The 14,460-nt window shown below is 41.4% G+C and overlaps 1 protein-coding gene across 14 annotated transcripts in view; it reads right to left on the reverse strand.

Annotated features, from left to right (window-relative positions):
- The window catches only part of PLEKHA1 (pleckstrin homology domain containing A1), a 58,300-nt gene extending 45,111 nt beyond the window's left edge, over positions 1-13,189 (reverse strand). For 10 of the 14 annotated variants that reach the window (XM_074338922.2, XM_074338924.2, XM_074338923.2 and 7 more), the window contains exon 1: positions 12,968-13,187. The gene's annotated coding sequence lies outside the window, so the exon portion shown is untranslated. Of the gene's footprint in view, positions 1-12,262; positions 12,282-12,381; positions 12,402-12,489; positions 12,830-12,967 lie in introns of those variants that run through there. The other 4 variants (XM_074338920.2, XM_074338912.2, XM_074338911.2 and 1 more) reach the window with 4 other exon arrangements.
- Positions 13,190-14,460: the final 1,271 nt, after the last annotated feature.

Genomic DNA, 14,460 nt, shown 5'->3' on the forward strand with positions numbered 1-14,460 from the left:
CTCAGCTAAATAATTTACTTACCTTTTTCCCTAAACAAACCCAAGTGAGCCAAAAAAATAGCTACCCAGACTTTAATTTCCTCACTTGTAAATCGAGATAAATGAACTTTCAGACTGTTTTAGAATATTTTTAAATTCACAAAACAGTAGCTAACCCTTATTGACCACTTACTTACTATATGCTAGGCTCTGTGTGAGTCTTTTCCATGCACTTTCTCAATTAATACTCAAAATGACCCTATGAGTAGGCATCATCTCCCCCATTTCAGATTAAGAAGCTTAACACTGAGAAGGGGAAGTGATTTTCCAAGATTAGAGAAATAGTAGGTAATGAGTCAAAACATGAACCAGATTCTTAGACTCTCAAACTTGTATCTTAATCTCTACAGCATCCTGTCTCTCTAAAACCCTTTGAATTGTTAAAACAATAATGAATCAAAATAAAGTTAGCTAACATCATGAAGAGATAAGCAAGTATTATGTGCCTCCAGATGGAAGACACAAACATTACCAATGAAATGAACAGACTGTAACAAAAAAATTTTTTATCTGAATCTGATCAAGTCTCTAGATCTACGTCCAACCATCAATTAATAGGAAATAAAGAAAACAGAGGAAGTCAATAAGCAAAACTGAGGGACTCAATAAGCAAAAGCCAAATTGTGGGAAACAACAGGACAAAGAGCCCAGTTCTGTCAGCAAATAAATTACTACAGGGAAAAATAAGAGAGAGAGAGGTTATAGATTAAAAAGACTTCAGAGGCATATCGTATGCTGATTCTGAAGTACTGAAATTTTTATTGTAGTGATTAAAGTTCAAAACCATGGTGGGTAAAAAGCAGTGTTTAGTCATTTTTCTCTAAAAACTATATATGTGATTCCTTCCTGATGTTATGCAAATGTGCAGACCTTTTCTATTCTGGTACTTCTTTAGGCAGCACCAACATCTTTTGGCAGGTTGAATTTATTTATGGAACTAGTTCTTCAGTTAAAGGCTCAAGAAAAGTTTAACTCACAATGAAAATTCAATTTAGTATGCAACCTGATATATTGCATATCTAAATCACCATTCTGTGTGCAGCCAGAGACATGGTGAAACATATCAAAAAGTTTTAAATAAAACTATCCATTAACTTTGCATGTATGTGTTATTATAAATCTGGCATTCAGAGATAATTTCTTTAAAGAACTTACCCAAAGTTTTTAAAAATTTCTAAAATGTAATCAAAACTTGAAAAATTAATATACTGTACTAACATATGCTACAGGTAAAAACTATCAACTTGCATGGTACTGCCTTGAGGGAGAGATAGATCAAAAAAACAGAATTGAGGAGCCGGCCCGGTGGCTCAGGCAGTTAGAGCTCCGTGCTCCTAACTCCGAAGGCTGGCGGTTCAATTCCCACATGGGCCAGTGGGCTCTCAACCACAAGGTTGCCAGTTCAACAACTCGAGTCCCGCAAGGGATGGTGGGCAGCGCCCCCTGCAACTAAGATTGAAGCACCTTGAGATGAGCTGCCTCCCAGATGGCTCAGTTGGTTGGAGCGCGGGCTCTCAACCACAAGGTTGCTAATTCGATTCCTCGACTCCTGCAAGGGAGGGTGGGCAGTGCCCCATGCTACTAGCAATGGCAACTGGACCTGGAGCTGAGCTGCGCCCTCCACAACTAAGACTGAAAGGACAACAACTTGACTTGGAAAAAAAGTCCTGGAAGTATACACTGTTCCCCAATAAAGTCCTGCTCTCCTTCCCCAGTAAAAATCTTAAAAAAAAAAAAAAAAAAAACAGAATTGAGAACCCAAAGATAAACCCATACACCTATGGCCAACTGATTTTCAATAAGGAGTCATGATGCAATGGGAAAACTGCCTCTTCAACAAATGGTGCTGGGACAACTGTATATCCACATGCTAAGGAACAAAACTGGACCGCTACCTCACACCATATACAAAAATTAACAATCTAAATGTAAGAGCTAAAACTATAAAACTTTATGAAAGTATAGGAGTTAATCTTCATGACCTTGGATTTGGTGATAAGTTCTTAGATATAACAGCAAAAGCACAAACAACAAAAGAAAAAAATATGATAAACTCAATTTCCTAAAAATTAAAAACATTTTTGCACCAAAGGACTTAAGAAAATGAAACAACCAAAAAAAAAAAAAATAAAAAAATAAAAAAAATAAAAAAAAAAAAGAAAATGAAACAACCTACAGAATGGGAGGGAATACTGCAAATTATGTATCTGATAAGGATCTAGTATCCAAATACATAACTAACTCTCACAACAAAATACATAGGACAATAACCTCAAAACCCAGTTTCAAAATGGGAAAAGGACTTGAAAAGACATTTCTCCCAAAGAAGATAATACAAATGATCAACCAGAACACAAAAAATTGCTCAATATTATTTGTCATTAAAGAAATATAATTCAAAACCTGAATGAGATACCACGTCACACCCACTAGGATGGATATAATTAAAAGAGAGGAAAACAACCAGTTTTGGGAACCACGTGGAGAAATTGGTACCCTCCTACATTGCTAGCGGGAATGTAAAATGGTACAAAAACTATGTAAAACAGTTTGGTAATTCTTCAAAAGCAAACAGAATTAGCATGCAACATTTCTACTCCTACGTATTTATCCAAAAGTACTGAAAACAGACACTCAAACACTTATACCTGAATGTTCATGGCACCACTATTCACAATAGCCAAAAAATTAAAACAGCCCATATGTCCAACAGAATGAACAAAATGTGGTATATATCCATACAATGAAATATTATCCAGACATAGAAAGGAATAAAGTACTGCTACAAGCCAACCAATCAAAATTCCAACAGTATATTTTATAAAAATTGACAAGGCGATTCTAATGTGTATACACACACACATACACACACACACACACACACGTAAATGCAAATAACTTAAAAAGCCAAATCTAGTTCCCAAAGAACAGACTTACACTACTTGATTTCAAGATTTACAATAAAGCTACAGAAATAATGACAGTGGAGGATTGGTAAAAAGACAGATATAATAAATCAGTGGAACAGAACAGCATCCAGAAACAGACCCATACATATACTGTCAATTGATTTTCAACAAAGATGCCAAGACAATTCCATATGGGAAGGATGGTCTCTCAACAAATGGCACTGGAACAATTAGCAATCCATGTGGAAAAAAATTAACTCGAAATGGATCAGAGACCTAATGTAAAAGCTATACTAATAAAGCTTCTACAAAATACATAGGACAAAGTCTTCATGACCTTGGGGAGTAAACAAAGATTTCTTAGATAATACACAAAGAACCTGAACCATATAATGGTTAATATATTGGATTTAATCAAAATTAAGAACAGTTCTTTGAAAACAACCATTAAGAAATCAAAAGACAAGCCACAGAATGAGAAAACACTCAGTATACATACATCTATCAAATAACTGATATCCAAGAACAGGCAAAGAATTATTAAGGAAAGTTTAATAAGATGAACCAAATAGGAAAATAGGCAACAAATATGAACAGACAAGCCAACAAAGAAGACATATAAATACTAAATAAGCACATATAAAGATGGTCATCATTAGTCAGAAAGGTATCACAAATAAAAACCAGGAGGTACCACTATATACGCAGTAGAATGGGAAAAAAAAAAAAACTGACAATACCAAAAGCTGACAAGAATGTGGAACAAATGAACCCTCTCCCATACACTGCTAGTGGGAATGCAAAACAGTACGGAAACATGGGAAGACAATTTGGCAGATTCTTACGAAGTTAAATATACCCTTACAATATGAACCAGCAATCCCACTCCTAGGTATTTCTCCAAGTGAACCAAAAGCTTACGTTCACACAAAAACCTGTGGAAAAGTTTATAACAATATTATTCATAACTGGCAACAGCAGGAACAACCCAAATGTCCTTCCACTGGTAAATGAATAAACTGTAGTACATCCAATACGATGGAATACTACCCAGCAATATAAAGGAACAGCTATTAGTACATACCACATGGGTAAATTTCAAATTTATTTTGCTAAATGAAGTAGCCGGACCAAAAAAAGGCTATAGGGACAGAGAACAGGTCAGTGGGTAGAGGAGGGGCTGACTTTAAAGGGTAATTTTTGGAGTAATGTACCTGCTCTGTATCTTCAAGGTGGTGGGATACATGATTATGTATTTATCAAAACTCGTATGCCCGTACACCAAAGACGGTACACTGCATACAAATGGAAAAAAAAAACCTGATAAAACTACTGATAAAAACTACTCTGATACAACAGATCAGAGTTGCTGGGGCTTGGAATCGGGAGAAGGACTGAGTGAAAAGGAACACGAGGGAAGTTTTTTTTGGTGATGTTAACTATTGTGTATCTTGATTGTGGTGGAGTTTACACAATTATATGCATATGTCAAAACGTGTAGAACTGTACACGAAAATGGGTAAAATTTACTATATGTAAATTACACCTCAAAAATCCTGAATTCTAAAAAAAGACGCCATACACATCACCAGAATAGCTAAAATTAAATGGAATGACAATACCAAATGTTATCAAAGATATGGTGCATCCAGAATGTATATATTGCTGATGGGAATGTAAAATGGTACAACCACTATGGAAAAAGTTCTGATAACAAAAGCAAACATACACCTACTCTATGACCTAGCCATTCCATTCCTAGGTATTTACTCAAGAGAAATGAAAACATACATGCATGCAAAGACTAATTCATAAATATTTACAGCAGCTTTATTCATAATAGCCCCAAACTAAAACAACCCAAATGTCAATCACCAGGTAAATAAAATGTGGTGTCTATACAATGTATTAGCACTCTACACTATAAAGGGACTAACTGCTACATGCAACAATACAGTCAAAACTCATCAAATTGTAAACTTTAGGCAGATAGTGTATTGTATGTTAACCAATTCCAAAAAGTTAATTGAAAAATCCAGTAGCAATAAACAACTTAGGTATCTACTGATACAGAGATAAAATAAAATGCCATCTGAACAATTTGGAAGGAGGGAATGGATGAAGGCGGCATGGCCTGGGTTGACAGCTGTTGGGGTTAAATGGTAAGTACTGTAGTTACGTGATTCTGTCCACTCTTGTGGATGTTCACAATTCTTCATAATAGAAAAGTTCAAAAAAATGAATAAACCTATACCACACAGAGATACCATTTCTCACCTATCAAACTGGCAAAAATTCAAAAGCTTAACACACTACAATGGTGAGACTGTAAGAAATTAGGGACTCTTACATTGCTAGTGAGAAAGCAAAATGGTACAACCCTAGAGACATGGATTTGGCACTGTTTACCAAAATCACGTAATTCTTTTATCCCTATGAACTAGCAGTCCTACTTGGTATTCTAATTTTGAAACTATATATATGAGTATTTTTTGTGCATTTAGGATAATGTAAACATTGATGCTATAATTGTATTTGAAATAAAAGTAATAAAGCAGTTGTTTATTAGGAACCATTTCATCTCCCAGACCTGTGAATGTTGCAGTGTCCCAGGGGGTGGTCCACAGACCTCTTTTCTATATATATATGCGCAGTCTTAGTAAGCTCACTCATTCTCATAGGTCTAAACACCAGTGACTTCCAAAACTGCTATCTCTATCCCCGGACACAGAACTCCCGACTCATGTACAGAAGGTGCAAGGGAAAAAAAAAAACTATACACATTTTGAGAAAGGAAAAACTGCATTAAAACTGTAACACTCAATATATATCAGTAACAAAAGATGAATACAAGTCACACTTGACATCTGCAATTACAAGAGGTGCTCAAAGTGGTTCCATGAGCGTCCCGACACTTCTAATTATGGCAAACGACTGCTTGAGCAACGTTGACCAAAGTGACACCTTTCTTAAAATGTGTTTACATTTTCCTGGCACCCTCTGTATACAACCGCCTGCTCTACAGACCCACTGCCTCCCTAACAGCCATCTCACACTTAACAAAGCTCCAGGTCGAGCTCCCGTCTCAGTGAATAGCCACTCCCTTCTCCAGCTGCTCCGGAGCCACACTTGACTAAGTCTTCTCTTTCTCTCATTCCACGTCCAATCCTTCAGCAAATCCTGTTGGCTCCATCTTCAAAACACATCCCGAATCCCAGCATTTCTCCCCACTTGCACTGCTGCCACTGTGGTGCAAGCCGCCATCGCCTCTCAGCGGGATCACTGCGATGGTTTCCTTGCTTCTGCCCTGGCCCCCTTCACGCTCATCTCAGCAGTCAGAGATTCCCATTAAAACATATATTCAACTGGTTATTCAATAAATACTTATACATGTTACTACCTGCCAAGCATTATTCTAAATATTTAAATGTCAGTTTATTTAACCCTTATAACAACAATTTTACAGATGAGAAAACAAAGGCACAGAAGATATTAAGAATAACTTGTCCAAGGTTAGATGGTTGGGAAGTGGCAGAGCCAGGATTCAAGACCGGACGGCTCCAGAGCCCATGTTCTTCAATACGATGTAATAATACTCTTCTGAAAACTTCAACTTCGGCTCTTTATTAGAATAATCTGCAAGTTTTTGAAAATCCTGAGGCCTAGACTAGAACCCCCAGACTAAATCACAAAGTCTGGAGATGGGATCTAGGCATCAGTACATTTTCAAGCCCCCCAGGTAACTCCAGTGTTCAGCCAGAGTTAAGAACCACTGCTCTGATGCAACGCATCTCACTCCAAGTAAAAACCAAAGCCCTCACACAGACATACAGGCCTCACCTACCCACCCCTTCACCCATCACTCACTCATCTGCCCACTGGACTCTTGCTACATCACACAAGCTCCCCACTCACCGCCTTTTAACTCGAATGTCCTTTTCTCAGTGAAGCCTTCCCTTGACACGCTATCCACAACTGCAAATGCTCCAAACTGTCCTGCTACTTCCCACCTCCCACCCCTGCTTTTCCTTCTTAGCATTTATTGCTAACAAACAATGTCATTTACTTATTTACCTCTTTCTTGTCTGTTTCCCCACACTGGAATGTATGTTCCATGAGAGCAGGGACTTTTTTTCTGTTTTCTATTGTTTCTCCACTGCTGAAAACAGTGGCTGGCACATGGAAGACACTCAATAATTATTTGCTGAATGAAGCATTAAGAAACCCATAATTACTGCACCAATATGAATGTTTAATTTTTCCAAATAAAAAGTTGCTTTTTCCTCATCAGACAAGAAATCATTTAGCAGATTTAACTGACTGGTCTGTTTAGATGATGGAAGGAAAAAGGTTCAAACACTGTATTTCTGTTTGGATTTATATTTTTAGTAAAGCTAGTATGAGGCAAAAATAGATAAAATTATATTAGTAAAACCTCATCAAAATTTATCCTTCAGTATTACTTATGCTCTAAGATGTAATTAGATAACACAATCAGTAATAAGCTAACAAACTCACAGTTAATACTTCATCAGTCAGGAACCAGGAAGTAAGCCAAAAAACAAACACAAAACAAAAATCAGAAAGAAAAAGAAAGAAACATTAAATTCTGCAGTGAGACCTCCTTAGGCCCACAGGACTTCACCATTACTTGTGAACTAGATGTTGGGTGGGACTAACCCTGTTGTCCCAAAATTGCTGACAAACAGAAAGCTGAGGATATACAGACATCAAGGATCAAACATCTATTGAGTCCAGTACTAACACCCCTTCCCTCCCCCCCACACACACACCCACCCACCCCTTAGGGCTCTGGCACCCTAACCAATGCTTTACCATCATTCCACACTATACAAGCAGTTGACAGAGGAGAGAGAAATAAATTAGAAAGAAGTCTTTCAAGTCTTCAGGGAGAGCACAGGGAAAGAAAGGGGGTTTCACCCAAAAACCGTGGCAGGGGACACCCAAGAGTCATTCACCAAGAGAAGAAGTACCTACAAGAAGGAGACACTGGGGGGCAGACGGGTGGCTCAGTTGGTTAGAGCACGAGCTCTGGGCAATGGTGCTGCCAGTTCGATTCCCACATGGGCCAGAGGGCTGCGCCCTCCGCAACTAGAATGAAGTCAATGAGCTGCCGCTGCCGCTCAGCTCCCGGGTGGCCAGATGGCTCAGTTGGTTGGAGCGGAGGTTCTCAACCACAAGGTTGCCGGTTCGATTCCAGCAAGGGCTGCGCCCCCTGCAACTAACAACGGTGACTGGACCTGGAGCTGAGCTGCGCCCTCCACAACTAAGATTGAAAGCACCACAACTTGACTTGGATGGAGCTGATGAGTCCCGGGAAAAACACACTACTGTTCCCCAACAAAAAGTACTGGAAGTACACACTGTTCTCCAATAAAGTCCTGTTCCCCTTCCCCAATAAAATCTTTATTAAAAAAAGGAGACATTGGGGAGATGGGGAGACATTGGCATCTCATTCTCCAGTTCAAAGTCTGCTTATTTAGTGGACCAAGTGACTGACCCTATGCCTACTGGAGAAAGGGGAAAAAGAGAATTGATGAGAAATGGCAGGGCAGACAAAGGGGGAACACTTAAGCAGCCTGCATGCCACCACTTGGCATCAAAAGGAAGGTGTTTCCAGTGGGTTAAGTGGACACTGCAGAAGGTGGCTGGACTTGAGCTATCTTGCTGGCATCGAAAACTGTGGCTGCAGAGAGAGAAGATCCCCAACCCACCTCATGCTTACACGCTCAGGACCCAGGGGACGGACTGACAGGAAAGGAACAAGGAGGTGGGAGTGTAGGTTGGAAAAGGTTGACCTACAGCAAATTTCATATTCAGAAACTCTGTGTAGGGGGAGCCGCCATGAGAAATACCACCAAAAATTCCAGTTTGGGTGCCTGTCAGTGGATATCGGTGCCTCACCGCTCTTAATCAAAAGAGGGCTTTAATATTAGGTTGGTGCAAAAGTAATTGTGGTTTTTGCATGTTTTTAACCTTTCAAACCGCAATTACTTTCGCACCAACCTAATAGTACCAGGTAAGAAATACTTGTCCTTTTTCTTCTGACTAGTCCCTGTCCAAGTAGATCCCAGAAGAGCAAAGAGAAAGCGGTATCCTGGGGGGTGTACCACAATCCCTCCTCACTCCAAGTGCTGCAAGCGCAAGAGGCCTGACAATGGGATAAGGGAAGAGAGGAGCTTTCAATTGAATAGGAGACTGAAGGTTTAAACTGAAGTAGATTAGACTGCAGCTTTTAATAGCTGTAAACGTACAAAAGCCATCATTTGCCCAAGATGTCACAGGAGAAAGGAGAAAGAGGAATATCCTACAAATCACAGTTGAAAGCAGTGAATATTGAAGAACCAACAGTTTTGTGTTCGTTCTCACCAAGCTCAGACTGCTCACTAACCTGATGACACACTGAACAGCAGCAGTGTCCTCAGCAATGAGAGGGGACACCTGACATGGAAATTCCCAGGGGGGACTTACTGTACTGGGTAAGATGCTACATTAGAAGTCCTCTGAGACTGCTTCCAATTCTAAGTGCCTGTGATTGTCCTTTCTTCAAGAAGAGGGTAAACTGAATACAGAATCCAGAGTTCAATGGTTAAACTCATAAAAAGCGAGGCTGCGTAAAGGGATAAAAATCACAACTTTTGGAGAATAAAACTACCAGATTGACAAATCTGATAAGCATTCTATGTAGGAAAAAAATACTTAAGACTTAAAAATGTTTAAATATTTAAAACTCTCAGACTTATTTAAATGTTTAAAAATATCCTACACGACTGATTTTCTTTTACAGTCAACAGAAATTTCAGTGCAAAAAGTTTATGATATAAAATCCCCAAAACACACCTTATGATTTTACTGATATGTGGTATATAAAACTGAAAACAACTAAAGAAGAAGACAAACAAATGAAGAAACAAAAACTCACAGACACAGACAATAGTTTAGTGGTTACCAGAGGGTAAGGGGGGAGGGGAATGGTAGATGAGGGTAAAGGGGATCAAATATATGGTGATGGAAGGAGAACTGACTCTGGATGGTGAACACACAATGTGAGATATAGATGATGTAATACAGAATTGTACACCTGAAATCTATGTAATTTTACTAACAACTGTCACCCCAATAAACTTTAAATAAATAAAATAGGGGGGAAAAAATCCCCAAAATACTATCTTCCTGAATCAAAGCAATTCAACTAATCAAAAGGCTTACCAAAATAAACACAAACATGTTTGCTGAAATATCTTTTAGGAATTATAAGCTCACATTCTTTATGACACAGGAGCTACTAAGAAAAAATACCACTTAAGAGTTCAAATGGTTTGTTACTCATTAAGCATAACAGAGTCCTATTGCTATAAGAACTACCAGCAGGAATTTTGATTTTTAAAAAGAAATACCCCATTTTTTATGTTTCTAAAAATAATTACAAATTATAGAGAAGCATCCAAAACTACCAAAAGTTTCTGCCTTAAGAACTCGTTTCTGACACTACATCAGTAAATTTCCAAATGCTGTGTACTTACAAAATGGTCAAAAGAATTAAACCCAAATTTTAACATTTATCTCCTATTGATGCCATTTTATTGTATCATTGCAGATCTGAAGTGACAGAGAGGTAATTCTCTTGAAATGTAATATCAAGTTTTCGTATTACCAAAAGTAAAATGCTCAAGCATGTGAAAAGGTAGTATTTGGATATTACCACTGCTATAGTACTTGAAATTTCTAACAAAACCAGAGTATAACTATTTTCACATCTGAATAATTACTACATTTTATTCATAAATTATTTATCTTCCCCATTCTTAAATGAGTTATTTACACAACTATTTGATATCAAGCAATATTTCAATAGCAAAGTGGGTTAATTATGCTAATAAATTACTTCATAGATTTCATTCTGGGTTAGGAAATCCATAGAGTCAAAATAACTGTGGGTTTTACAGTACGACTATAAGAACTTTCAGGCTTAAGTTAAAGTCTTTTTTTTTTTTTTTTTTTTAAGTGCATTAAATGTTTTTAGAGAAAAAGTCTCTATGAAATTATAAAATGTTTCCATCTTTCCCAAGTATTTTCCTAGGAGTTTTCGATATATCCTATCCTACACGTTAACAACGCACGAGTATTGCCCAGTGACTTTTTAAACAAAATAATCCAATGCTATTCTTAATGTCTTTAAACATTTCTAAAAAGGTCCTTCCGGCTTATGAACTCATGGCAATTTCCTTAACAATTGTATACTTATCCTGTTTTACTGTCTCTCCTAGTCTATGACAAACTCCAATTTACACACCACCTCTCTTTCCTATTTTTGCTACATTGCTAAAATTGGAAAATGAAAAGATACAAACCTGCTACCTCCCCCCAAAGCAACAATAAAAATAACAAAGTAAAGTGCGATCTGAAGCAGCTTCACCACATACGTTCTTAACCTCAAAAAGTGATCCACTGCTTTTTGAGCACAAAGGACAAATTCACAGTCAGCTTGCTTGATGCAGGTACACCCTTCAAGAGCAATCTGTGGATGGATACACTGCATGGTTTATAGCACTATAAAATAAATTAACTATTAACCCCAATTCTGCTAAGCTTAAATATACTGTTTAAATACGTAAGTATTCTAAAATGCAATTTCTCTCAGGAGCACTAAACAACTCTATTTAGGGAAACAGATTTTGCCACAAGTGTGTTACTGTGAAAAGCTGAGTATGCAAAGTAATAGGCATTTTAGTCAGAATAAATCGTACTATTTCTGAAACAACAGTTCAAGTTCTTCAGATGGTGAAGAAAAACATAGTTTTATAAAACGATTGAAGGTTTCCTCTGAATCACACAAAGCTTAACCAAGTTTGGCTGAGAAGTGTTTCGATGGCGTTAAACTCACAGAAACGTCTGAGCTGAGTGCGCGGAGGGAAATAAAGCGGCCCGGTCAGCAGCGCTCAGATGCAAGACAATGGCTCGGACCTCATACCGCGCTATTGGTTCCAGTCATTAAACACACAGGAAATAAGATCTTCTAGTAAGAAAACTAATTCACGAAGGGCAATGACTTCATTACAGCAAAGAAAACCTTATTAAAACAGACAACGATCAACTGTAAACCCAGAAAACAAGTGCGACAGGATCTGAAGGTGAAACGAAATCGCAGGTCGCCTGCGTGTTTCCTCCTTACACCTCCTCGTGGACCCACCCCGCACACAGCGACTGAGCTGCACTATTTACGTGCCCGGGAGCCGGCGGAGCGTGAGTGCCACCCAAGGCAGTCACACTGTAAGTGACGAGCCCGCTCTCACCGCGACAGCACTTTCCCCGCCGAGGGTCTGTCCAGGAGTCAATAGAAAGCGTACGAACCAAACCGCAAACCACTCAGGGCGGCCCCCCGGCGGGGCAGCTGGCCTCGCAGCCCACAGACCTGCGCTCCGGTCGCCTCCCTGGTCCTCCCCGTGTGACCTTGGACAAGTCACTTTCAAGTCCCGCACTAGTCCCTCGCACCACTGGGCGGCCAAGGTAAAACACTAACTTATATGATTCTGGGGCCCAGGGCGGAGCCGCCTTCTGACGCGGCGAGTCCCACAGGGAAAGGGCATGAAAATACTAGCAAACGATGCCCGCGGCAGCTGAGCCCCCGTGGGCACAGCCCTGGAGTCGCCACTCCGACAGGCGTCGCCCGCCGGGAATCCCCGAACAGCTGGCCGGCGCGGGGTGTCCGGGAGGAGGCTGCCATGGACTTCTGGGCAGAGCCACCGAGCAGCCCGTCGCCGGCCGCGACAGCCGCCGGCCTCCCCGCCCTCCTCGGCCGGACGCGGGGCTGAGGTCAGAAAAACAATAAAGCAGCCACGGGAAGAGGACGCCGCTCCCTCCCGCCGCCCCAGGCTCGCGCGCGCAGGTGAGCCGACCCCGCGGCCTCGCCCAGGTGCAGCCGCGCGGGGCGCACACGTGGGGAGAGGAACCGCGGGGTCGCAAGCAGGGACCCGCGCCGCCCGCCGCCCCGCACTCACCAGCGCCCGCGGCCCCTCGGCGGACGCGCGGCCGCCTCCCAGCTCGCCTCAGCCGGCACCGCGCTCCCGAAGCCCGGCCCCGCCCACTCCGCCCGGCGCGGCCGCGCTCCTCACGCCGAACTTCACCACGGCCCTCAGCCCGGAACACCCGCACCGCCTCGGCCGCGAATCCCACAGGCGCCCAGCTGCCGGAGCGGTGCCCAGGACGGCCCGCCCGCGCACTGCGCACGCGTACCCGCGCCGCCTCTGCCCCCAGACGGCGGCCGACATTCCGGAGCGGGCACTCCCAGCGGACGAGACTACAAGTCCCGGCAGGCGCCGCGCGGATCCCGGCGGCGTGGCGGGCTGGGGATAGGGTGTCTTCCTGGTTCCAGGGGAGGCGGGCTGCAGCGCGTCGGGAAAGCTGTGCGAGGAGCTTGGGGCCCCTGCGCTGCGGAGCATTCTGGGATTCGTAGTTTTCGAGGACCCCAGGGCTGGCTCGGGGATGGAACTGTGATGTCATCGCTGCGAGCTCAGAGGCCTGGAGAGCTTTAAAAACAGGCTTCGTTCGTTTGCAACTAATTTGTTTGCAAGCTGTCCCATAATCGGTCCAGAAAGCATAAGTTGGCAGGCTGCTGTATGCACTGGAGAAAAACGATTTACAGCTCTGCCCGCCAATTCTTCGCTCCAAACCATATCTCCCTCCCTAAAGCTGTAGCTCCACCTCCTACTTAAAAGGACAGGAGGCTAAGAGAAACTTAAAGGATTGGTTGAAATTCTTGCAGGAAGGATGGAGCATAAATATGTAGTCTCATAAATATCTATTCATAAATACTTAACATTTATCTGTTGAGCACCTACTTTGTGCCAAGTCCCGTGATAGGCACTAGGCATACATCTGAGAACAAGACACCCGTCCTGCTTTCATGGAGTCTGCAATCTGTAAGGGGAGCTGGTCCATAAGCAAGATAACTACAGATTTTAATGCAGTGGAGAAACTGAGCAAGTTAAAGAGATAGATAGTGAGGGAGGAGGGGTTCTTTATAGAGGGTGGTCAGGGAAGGCTCTCTGAGAAAGTGATATTTGAACTGAAACCTGAAAATGAGAATTATTCAGACATGCAAAGATCTGGGAAAGAATTGTATGCCACACCTTTCACAATGCATGGCACACATTCGGCTCTCAATAAACATTTGTTCCATTTCGGTCCTCCTTCCTTTCCTTCCCCTGCACAGCCTTAGATCACATCCTTCCCCCTTCGAAATCTGTATCAACACCTTTCAGAACATCCTTCCTATGTGAAGATGTACAGGAGACAAATCAATGTCCAGCGGTAAGACAAGCTAGGACAATGTTCAGCTGCTAGGACAGAAAACAGGTAAATGCCAATGAGCCTGGTGACATGGTGGGAACCCTAACTACTTAACCTTTCTTTATTTGTGAACTGGGTTAAAAGTCTGGGCCCTCGACCTGGCCTCCTGACTCCATTCTGTTTATAAGGCAGAAAATCGATT

The sequence above is a fragment of the Rhinolophus sinicus genome, chromosome 15 (assembly GCF_057876585.1).
Source record: "Rhinolophus sinicus isolate RSI-liver-muscle chromosome 15, RSI-T2T, whole genome shotgun sequence".
NCBI classification, from domain to species: Eukaryota; Metazoa; Chordata; class Mammalia; order Chiroptera; family Rhinolophidae; genus Rhinolophus; species Rhinolophus sinicus.